This window comes from Columba livia, chromosome 1, assembly GCF_036013475.1.
Source record: "Columba livia isolate bColLiv1 breed racing homer chromosome 1, bColLiv1.pat.W.v2, whole genome shotgun sequence".
Taxonomy (NCBI): domain Eukaryota; kingdom Metazoa; phylum Chordata; class Aves; order Columbiformes; family Columbidae; genus Columba; species Columba livia.
In genome coordinates, this window is record NC_088602.1 from 19,186,355 (window position 1) to 19,196,466 (window position 10,112).

Consider the following 10,112-nt stretch of genomic DNA (forward strand, 5'->3'; position numbering starts at 1 on the left):
ATTAACTCAAGGGACTGATATAATTTGAAATATTACTGTATCTGTGGATACATAAATGTTTTTTTAAGACATAACATGTGTCTGCTACTTTCAAACACTAAACTGCAACCTTGAAAAAAAAGATTATCAACCAAAAAGATATAGGTGAATTTTTGTTGTAGTTACTATTGGACACATTTTTGACAGATGATCTGATATGTCATTCTTTGTCCTGATATTGTTCATTGATTTAGCAAAATGTGGAAACCTGTGTTCAAGGGATTAAGATGAGGAGTAAGGAAATCTGTGACAAAACCAAGGAAGTTCTCAAGAAAATAAGACAGTTTCCCTTTTAGCAAAAGGGATCTGGTCTAAAACTAAATGTTTTAGATCTTCTGAAAAATGCAGAGGGCCTTCAACTCTAATTACCTTCAGGAGGATTTGAGTATTCGTAACACTCAGTAGGACTACACTGGCCCTTGCAGGGCTGCATATTTGCATTTGCAGCCCTATTAACTTTATTGATACCTGTCAATTACACACCACATTTTATATACTGTGTATGTCTGGTTGACCTGATGTCCACATTTGTTCTTCCAGCAGTACAAATATGCCTAATTTCAAACTGTTGGACTGGGAGTATCACATGGCCTCATATTATTTTTGTCTTGTTCATTAGAAGTATGTCTCCTTGGAGATCAGGTACTGCAGAATGAAAACAGCTCCTTTCAGTAGTTAGTAGCAGACGAGGTCTGGGAAAGGGGTGACAGAGAAGCAGCTGCTTCCACCTTGTCTTGTGTGTTTGCTGCCTGGAGAAGTATGGGGCTCCCTGCATCAGAAATCTTCATGAGGTAACTGAGCTAAGCGTGGAAAAGGTGACATATTAGTGACTTAGGATAATAGCAGCCATGTACATCGCAAAGGGAAAAAGCTGCAGTTCTGCATTTGCTACATTCCTTCTGTTTTCTTTGCTAGGGAAACAAACAATAAGCAATGCCCTAAGAGAATAAGAGGAAGAAGAACACCAATGTAAACATTATCTCACACTGATTTCAGTCTGATTTAAAATTAAAGGTTCATATTGTCAGGCAATCTGAGAGGTCTGTAAATATAACAGTAGATTTAAAGAGCTTCAAGCTTCCCAGCTTGAAGGCTGTTCAGCAAAATTGAAGATGGCACCAGGTTAGTGATTAATGGATTCATGAAAGGATAATGTATTCATATTCAGAACAGCATTACATTACCAATCAGTTGGTTTGTTATAATGTGCCCCAATTATCCTGTGCTACTAATGCAAATACATTTTTATCAGTTGAATCAATAAGAGAATTTTATTATTACAGATTCTTGTTCAGTTTTGGAGAGCCTGGAAACAATGAGGTCTTGATTATCTTTTGTGTAAATGTTGACAAATGTTACTCATATTGCTTAATGCAGTACTGAAAGACACTGAGATTTTACAGTGGTGATGATGGGCCACTGTATAAGAGGATAGGTTAGGATAGGATAGAAAACCTCACTGAAGGTGTCTGAGTTATGAACACTGGTATGTTGGCTGATTTCAGGGATTAGTCTGTGGCCTTTCTTTGGTAACAGGCTATGCCTGCATTAGGAAGCAGTGCAATGCCTTGGAGTGGGTCTGTGCTGGTGATGAGCAGCAGCACCCAAGTTGCTCACATTTCAAGGCAGCTTCCCTCAGACTAGATCCAGTCTGGCCCCAAGGATAAACACCCATCAGTGACACTGGTGAATACATGGCAAATATGTCCAGAAGGAATCCTGTTTGTGCACTCCAAGGCCTTTCCATAAGGTAACCCAAGCACAGTGAAGGGGGTCTATTGACTCAAGTTTAAAGAGCACTTGTGGTTTAAACTGAAGCGCCAGAGTCAGTGCAATAGCATCACAGCTCTGTTGTAGCTGAAAAAAAAAGTATTGTTATAATTTTGAGGGGTTTCTTCCAACAACAGCTACATTTAATATCTCTAATATTTCTTGTCACCCTTTCTCTCACTTTTTCTTACTGTAATTGCTTGTTACAGCAGGCATTCCATTTTTTTTCTATACAATAGAAATAGTAAAAATCCTGCTTGTAATCAGGGAATTCAGCTGTGGTCAAATAAACCCACTGAAAAAGGGAAGATGTGACAGCTCATTATAAGACTCTATACCTATTGTTCTTCTAATGTTTCAGAGAGCATGATAGAACTGGTCAACATTTTTTACTTACAAACACTTTTTGATGGAAAAATAAAAAGACACCAAGAGATGAATCAGTGCAGCAGGAAACTGTTGACAATCGCCTGGCTGTCTGCAACCATGGCTGATGGCAAAAAGGATGAACTTAAAAGAATACAGCTACTTGAAATAAAAGGTAAAAAAGTAAGACATTTTTCTCTGGGCACGATGCCTGACAGTAGCCAAACAACTTTAGCCTAGAACTTGTGCTTTAAAGCAAGGTGGCAGGAAGACCACAAAGAGGAAAGCAGAGAGCTAGAGATGACAACAGAGTTACAGGTCACACTCAAAAGCCTGGCTGTTTTACAGTTCTCTCGTAACCACAGCCATGAAAGCCCGTAGGAGCTGATCAGCAGCTTCCAGCTCAGAGACGTTATCTGCAGGGGAAAAGCCCCCTACATCTTATCCTAAATATTACTCTTTCACATTTTTAAAATTAGAAGCAAACACCATATTATTTTTCTTTTTCACATTTGACTTCCTGTTTCTCTTCTCCCTCTCCCTTAAATTTCACATAAAACAAACAATTTGTACTTTTTATGCACAATCTCAGGTTGGTAGGATAATTTGAAGATAATGCTTGTATGATTAGTCCAGTGAATGCAGAGATCATTATCCAGACAGATGAAGCCTAGTAGATTCATGGGTTTTTAAAGAAGTTATAACTTTCAGAAGCATATCCAGCTAGGTAGAAAAATCAAATAAAGTGTAGTAGGTTTTCTCTGTTACTCCTAGGTTAGCCTTTCAACTCTAGAAATCCAAGCTAAATCTGCATACAAGAGCTGATATTTACAGCTTGTTCTTTGTTTTTAATGAAACGTATGCAATCATTTTAATTTTCTGTTCATTTTTTATTATCTCCACTTAAGGTCTGAACACATGCAGAAATGCATAGAACACTTTAAAACTGGAGGTCTTCTCTTGTTTACTTACTGGATGAGGATGACACCATAAGGGCAGAAGAGCAGAAACACCACTGAGAAGACACAGCAGCTCATTGCACAGATGCAATTTGCTTCCAAAGAAATGGGCAGATCTACTGCCCTACACTGTGTGAAGCCCAGCCTTGTTCCCCTTTTGCAATGGGAGCCACTCCAACCGAAAATTCCACCCCCACTGTATGTCCTAGGCATTAATGCCTAAAAAGTACCAGTGAACCCAGTGTCCAGAGGCCATCAGAAGCCCTGGTCCTCCACAGGTGCAGCTGCCCCACATCCCCCCACCTGCACTGGGATTTCACTGTGAGTCTCATTATGAAGTGCTGGAGAGCCTGTGAGAAACACATTACAGGCTGACAGTAGTCTATCGGCTCAAAACATTTGGTGGCTGGGCAGGGATATAAGGAAATGAAAAGAAGAGGTAGAATTTCCTTCTCCCAGTAGTACCGCTGCATGTAGAACTTGTGAGATGCAATAGCCCTGTAAGACTTTCCAGCATCTTTCTCCATCTCATGGCTGCATCCCACCTAGGAAATGTGTGGGTGATCAAAGGGAACTACATTTCAGGCTGATTGGAAAAGCCCAGATGGAGAGACAGCTCTGGTGATGGTTGATGGACAGCATGCCTTGATTATCTCTTTATTATTTAAACTTGAAAATTTGTGTGTGTGTGTGTGCATTCGTAACTATGCACTTTAGAAAACATCTGCAACTCAGGGTGGTGGGAAGCTGACTATAAAGTGCCTGGTTATTCCTAGAAGGATATTCCTCCATCGCTGATGCAGGTGGGAAATTGAAGCTGCTGTGACTCATCAGCTTTTTTGTTCATGGTGTCAGGTATGAGTGTCACTCTATATTCAGTGATATTCCTAGCAAGGATGATAAAAAACCACGGAGCACAAAAACAAGTCAAGCAAGAAGAAAGACCTAAACCACTGAAATGCAGGAGAGAAGCTGCTGAATAAAATAAAAATTAGCACCAAGCTTCGTGGAAGGAATTTCCACTGGTTCAATTTAGTGGTAGTATTGTGAAAACTAAGAATTCAAGATTAATTTTTGGAGAGACCTCAGTCTGTTAGAAGTTGAAATCTTATTAAAACGTAATGGGATTTTGGAAGCTAATATGCATAGGCTCCTTTTAAATCCCAACTGTCGTGCACAAACTAGATGCATTTTAAGAGACAGGACAAAATCTGTAGCAGGTGTAAGCCAGGGTTCTAATAGCTTTAAACTAAGGCAGTTGTCCGCTGGGGTATGTAAGCATCACTGCATTTGTATGGGTTACCTGAACACAGTTCCAGTCTGTGCAATAATTTTAGAGGTGTATCCTTTACTTGTTCCTTAAAATTCTTAATTAAAGTGACGTGAAAATGAAGAAGTAAACTCTACATGGCTGGGTGGCAATTATATCAAGGAAGAACATCCAGGTTTGTTCTTCATTTGGGAGGTATCAAGGGCATAAGGAGCTGTATTAGCCTAAGATGAAGAATCTGGGAATTACCACAACACGTAAAATATAGATGAAGAGTTTTGAAGCCTATTTGAACATTCAACTTTGCCTAGAGTCCCATCTCCAAAACTTTTCTCAAGTAAATACTTCAGAAATTCTACAAGGCACAAAAAGCCAGCAGACTTCAGGAGATGCTGCCTGTAGCAATTATCCACCATGGCAATAAAAATCACTAGTGAGACATCATTGCTTCCTGATTACACCAACAGCCTAAGGGCTTCTGCCTTCTAAGAACAGCTATCAGCAGCTGAAGAGGAACAGAGAAGCATTAGGGTGAGATCAGGGAAACAAGAAAATGTGACCCATGATAGATAACCACTCTGCAAGTGGGTTTGTTTACATCTCTGTTCTGCCCTGGTGAGACAGTTGGCATATGAAAATATACCTGTACAGACAGCCCAAACAGCAGGATAGCAAGTTACGGTGATGAGTTGCTTGCCTTCTTGGACCCAGCAACGTGACAATGGGTGACTATGTTCATTTGCTTTGAACGCTGTGTAACCCTGCCACGCTTATGACAGCTGGGGATGGTAGATCCATTTCCAGCATGCTGGGAAACCCTCCATACAGGAGGCTGGTTTTTGTCTTTGCAGGCACATCCTTACCTCCACACAGTTGTTCCTTCACACACCTCTAGTATGGTCTGACTGCAACCAGCCCCAAATGGCTCTTGGGAAATTCAGGTGCAAAAATAAGTCATTCAGGTCAGAAGGTTGTTATACATTGACTAACAATGCAGTACCATAAGCCCTAGAGCATATAGATCCACTACTGAAGCTGCAGTCAGTCTGTCAGCTAGGCTAGAGAAGGCATCAGTAAAAATCTATATTTTAACTTCTCTAGGTAATTTCCTTAAAATCTATTGCTTAAAACCACTTTTTAATGAGAATCACCAATATAACTTGTTTTTGTGCCTATTCCATATATTCATTCTTTCAGAAGAAAATACTGTAAATTTGCAAAAAATGAAACGCCTCTGCAGCCCAAGGGTGGCATAGTTAGCAGACCATATTGGATAATTCAATTTCATTAGCAGATTTTTCATCCACAGTGAAAACTAGAAGAGTGCTTGCTTCTGCATGCCCATCAGTCCTCTGTATATTGTGTTTTATGAATTGCCAGTGTCAGATTTATACAAACAAAATTAAAGTTCTAGATTCTATTGCAGCTCCTAAAATGTTAATGTGCTAGGCCATGGTATTAATTCAGCCTTTGTATGATGGACTGATCTGAGGGTTGATGTGATAGTGGCAGTAGAGGACTTGAGTATTGTCTACTGTTATTATCTTATTTTCTATCTCTTTAGTTCTTGTAAGCACTTAAAGTTTCAGAAGGGCCCTCTTTTCTCACTCTTTTACACCAAAAAGCCTACAAATGGACAATGTGTATAATTGTGCAGAGCAGCTATGGTACGTGCAGGATCAGGGTCAGGTGTACTGCAGAGAGGGAATGTGGAGCATACCTCTTGGAGATGGACAACCATGTGTGCACCCTGACACAGCACCAGGGACATGGTCTGCAGTAACTCTTTCAGCTCAATCACTTACATACACATTATAGCATCAGACACATAGATCAGTAGGTAACTGCTCTGTAGCTACACCTCTTTTCTCCTGCTACCATTCTCCCTCTCTGATTGCACCATGTGTTCTGGTTATAAGCGAGATGAAACAGAATGATTACAGGAACATAAGTGCATTAGGACATGCAGTCAGCTGGAATTGTTCTTTCATGTTCTTTTATGAATAGCTGCTGAGCAGTCAGGGGAAAGTGAATATAAGCCCTCGATTCAGTTCATTGCTTTCTGTATAAGTTGTGTGAAACTTACACTCTCCATGCAGTTATCTGATATCTGACTGAGGTTTTTTTACACCCCCCTGTCCCTTTTTCAAGTGATGGACTGGCAAGCAAAAGCAGTGCCATATATTAGGATGGCCACAGAACAGGTACATGCATGACGTATTGCAGTGCTGTAGAGCAACTAATGCTCTGCTGCACCTTGTACTACACAGCAGCTCTGCAATGAGTAGCGTAGATCACAGGAGAGTTCAAGATGGCTTCCTTCTTCCAGGAATATAATTAGATCCATTGCTCATCTGTCATACCAAAGTGCTGTTGCAACAGACACTCAGCCATCTGTGACACTGCTCTTGCCTGCTCCTCCATCAGGAACACCGGCACGTTTGCATGTTGCTGTGTGCCCTGGTAGCAGGAGCTCAAACCTCTGGCTTAGGGCTACGTCACTTTGGCTCTTACTGACTCATCATCAGAGTTGCTGTCTCCAATTCTGACAGCAACAAGGGGCAGAGACAGCAACTGTAAAGCTGTACAGAAGCATCTTCTTCTCTGGATATCTCATTCTTCTTCCTACATCTTTCGTGTCTTGCCATCTCTTTTACTGTGCTTTTCTTACTTTGGAAGCTCCCTGGGGGGCATGAATCTGTCATTATTATTTAGCTTCCCTTGTGATGCCTTACAGCTGCAATAAGTCCTGAAGAAGGTAACTGTCATCAGCATATTGCAGTGCAAGCGTCACAGAGAAATGGGGTCTGTGCCTATAGAGAGGAAACATCCCAAACCTCAGGGACAAGAACGCAGCCCTTCTTATGTGGCAAAAGCTGCATTTACCTCTAGTGACAATCTTGTGAACTCCTGGGCCAAAGGTATTGTATTATCAGAGGTTATGTTTCACTTTGCTGTTTCATAGCAGTCCTCCACAATGACACAAGGCACTGTGTCCTGTAGCAGGGATGTTTGATCTGAACTTCTGATGGCTAGACTCCAAACATGAAAACAAGATCTTTTTCAATATGTGTAAATATTCCTGCCCAATTGGGAAGGAAATTGGAACTGTAACAAATATTCAAAGGCAGATAATCTTAAGAAACAAAAATTAGATCCCCACACATCAGTTAAAATGCTTCATTTCTTTCACAGGGTGTTTATTTATTGGTTTTATTTATAATTTATGGCTGTATCAAAACCCTTCATGACATTAGCAAAGGCACAGCAAGGCTCCGGATAATGGTCATGACCTGCTTCCTGAAGCTGCTGCTTAAAAACATACCTGCGGGTGGAGGGGAGGTTGAGGATGGCAGTTTCCCTTCCCTGGACACAGAGCTGGAGAGCAGTTCTTCCTTTTGCTTGGTGCCAGCTGCAGCCAGATGAGATGGGTGCTGGGAGGGGGGGTTTCCATAAAGTCCCATCATGAAAGGGCCTTAAGATTTTGTAGCTGCTTCCAGCCTTTCCAGCAGTTGATGCAGGCAGAGCAGCTGCAGCTGCAAGTTGAAGTAACCATTGCTTGCAAAGGAGGAGCTTGGAGTGTGTGACACCTCCATCCTCATATCCTCCAGCACAATCTTTTCCTTAGGTAACCTGGACTATCACCAGTTCTCCCTTCAGAAATAGCAGCCTCTGCTACTCTTGATGACATTTCAGTCATCTCTCCATCCACACAAAATGTGCAGCAAGCATTTTTCAGCTGCATTCTCTTGCAGTGCTCTAAAATCATTTGAGCAAAGTGTTTCCAGCAGCAGCAAGCAGGGACAGCCCATAGTTACCAGGCTTTTTTTGTGGGCAGATGGAAGATAGATAACTGTTGAACTCCTGTGTGTTGCATTCAGTCACATCTGCTGGGAAAGTGGAGCCACATCTCAGCTAGATGAGGCTCTCCTGTCTGTTATGTGCCACAGAAATCATACCTTCAGCTGATGCAGCTAATGCTTTGCTACTGGAGGGAAAATGAATTATACTAAATGTCTCCAGAAAGGACAGTTATTGAGGAAGAAACTCCATGTTTTTACCCTGGGTGATATGTCCAAAGACCTAAGTTTTTCATACTAAGACTTCACTTTCTCATGCTGCACTGGTGGGTGAAGGGGTGTTAGCATGCTTAGCTCCAGGCTCCATCTCTTCTCTTGGCAAGGTGAAGCACTGCTCCCTCTTGGGGAGAAGAACCAAGGGTCAAGAGACTGTCAGGGGACTTGTAAAAACTTTCCATACATATCGGCCTTCAGCTGGATCTCTTCAGTGCTCTCCTGGCACTCTCAGCTCACTTGCGAGGTTTCTGTTCTTGTGTTTTGTGTTGTCCAGGGTTTTGGGAGGCCATCTGGTCTAACAACACATCAGACCATGGCCAGCTTGACATTAGCTGCACCTTCAAATTAGATCAGAGCATATACAGCCAAGTTGTGAGTATCTTCAATGGTGGAGACTCTACAACTTTTCTGGGAAGCCCAGTCTGGTGTTTGGCCAGCCTGCCTGAGAATTTTTCCCCCTTGTTATGGTGTTACACTGCAGGAACTCAATATGTATTATACGTGGGGCTTTGTGTTGCCTCCTTCCTTTCACAACTACAGGTTCAATGTGGCCTTTACCTGGGAGTATAATTTTCTTCACCTCTCTTCTTGTTTTCTTGTATCTATGTGAGACTACTTTTAAGCTGGATTAGTTAAGGTGTCATCACTACTGGCCATAGCTAGCAAGAGTAGGCCAGTGTGATGCGAAGATATGGACAGGATAGGCTGCTAAGAGAATCACAGAACAACTCAGACTGAGAGGGACCGCAAGGGTCTCCGCTCCAGCCTCCTGCTCACAGCAGGTCAGCTCTGAGGTCAGACCAGGCTGCTCAAAGCTGCATCCAGTCTAGCCTTGAAAACCTGCAAAGTCAGAGACTACCCAACTTCTCTGGGACACCCTCACCTCTGTCTGACTCTCCTTATGGAGGAAAAGTGTCTCCTTATATCCAGGTTGAAATGTTTCAGCTTATGTCCTTTGTGGGTTCCTGCCTGGCCCCACTTTGGAGAGTCTATTTTGATCTCCTCAGTGACCTTCCCACAGACACTGGGTACTGTTGTGAGGCCTCCTGAAGCCATCTTTACACCAGGATTAACAAGACCAGCTCCTCCAGCCTCTCCTCATGGGGCAGGTGCTCCAGCTCTGCCACCTCCCCTAAACTCACTCCAGTTTACCAATGTCTTTTTTTCTGCTAATATGGGACAAAACTATTTGCAGTATCTAGCTGTGGTCTAAGTGTGCCAAGTAGAGGGAGATAACAGTGCCCCTTGATCTCTGTCTCTGTCCCTGTTCATTCAGCCATTGGACATCTTTGCTATCAGAACTCACTGTTGGCCCATGTTCCACCTACTGCCCACCAGGACTGCCTGTGTTGTTGCAAAGGGTCCTTCCATCCCAGGCACAGGACTTTGCATATTTCCATGTCAAATTTCATGAGGTTCCCGTTGACCCATTCTTCCAGGCAGTCTACGTCCACTTGAATGGCAGTCCTGTCCTTGAGCATAGCAAATGGTCTCCCCAATTTGGTGTAATCTGGAAAACTGATGGGCAAGCCTTCTGTCACCACCTCCAGTACACTCGTAAAGGTATTAGATAGGACTAGTCCCAGGACAGACCTGTATAGTGCTCCTGAGCTTGACCTGAGACAAGGGTCC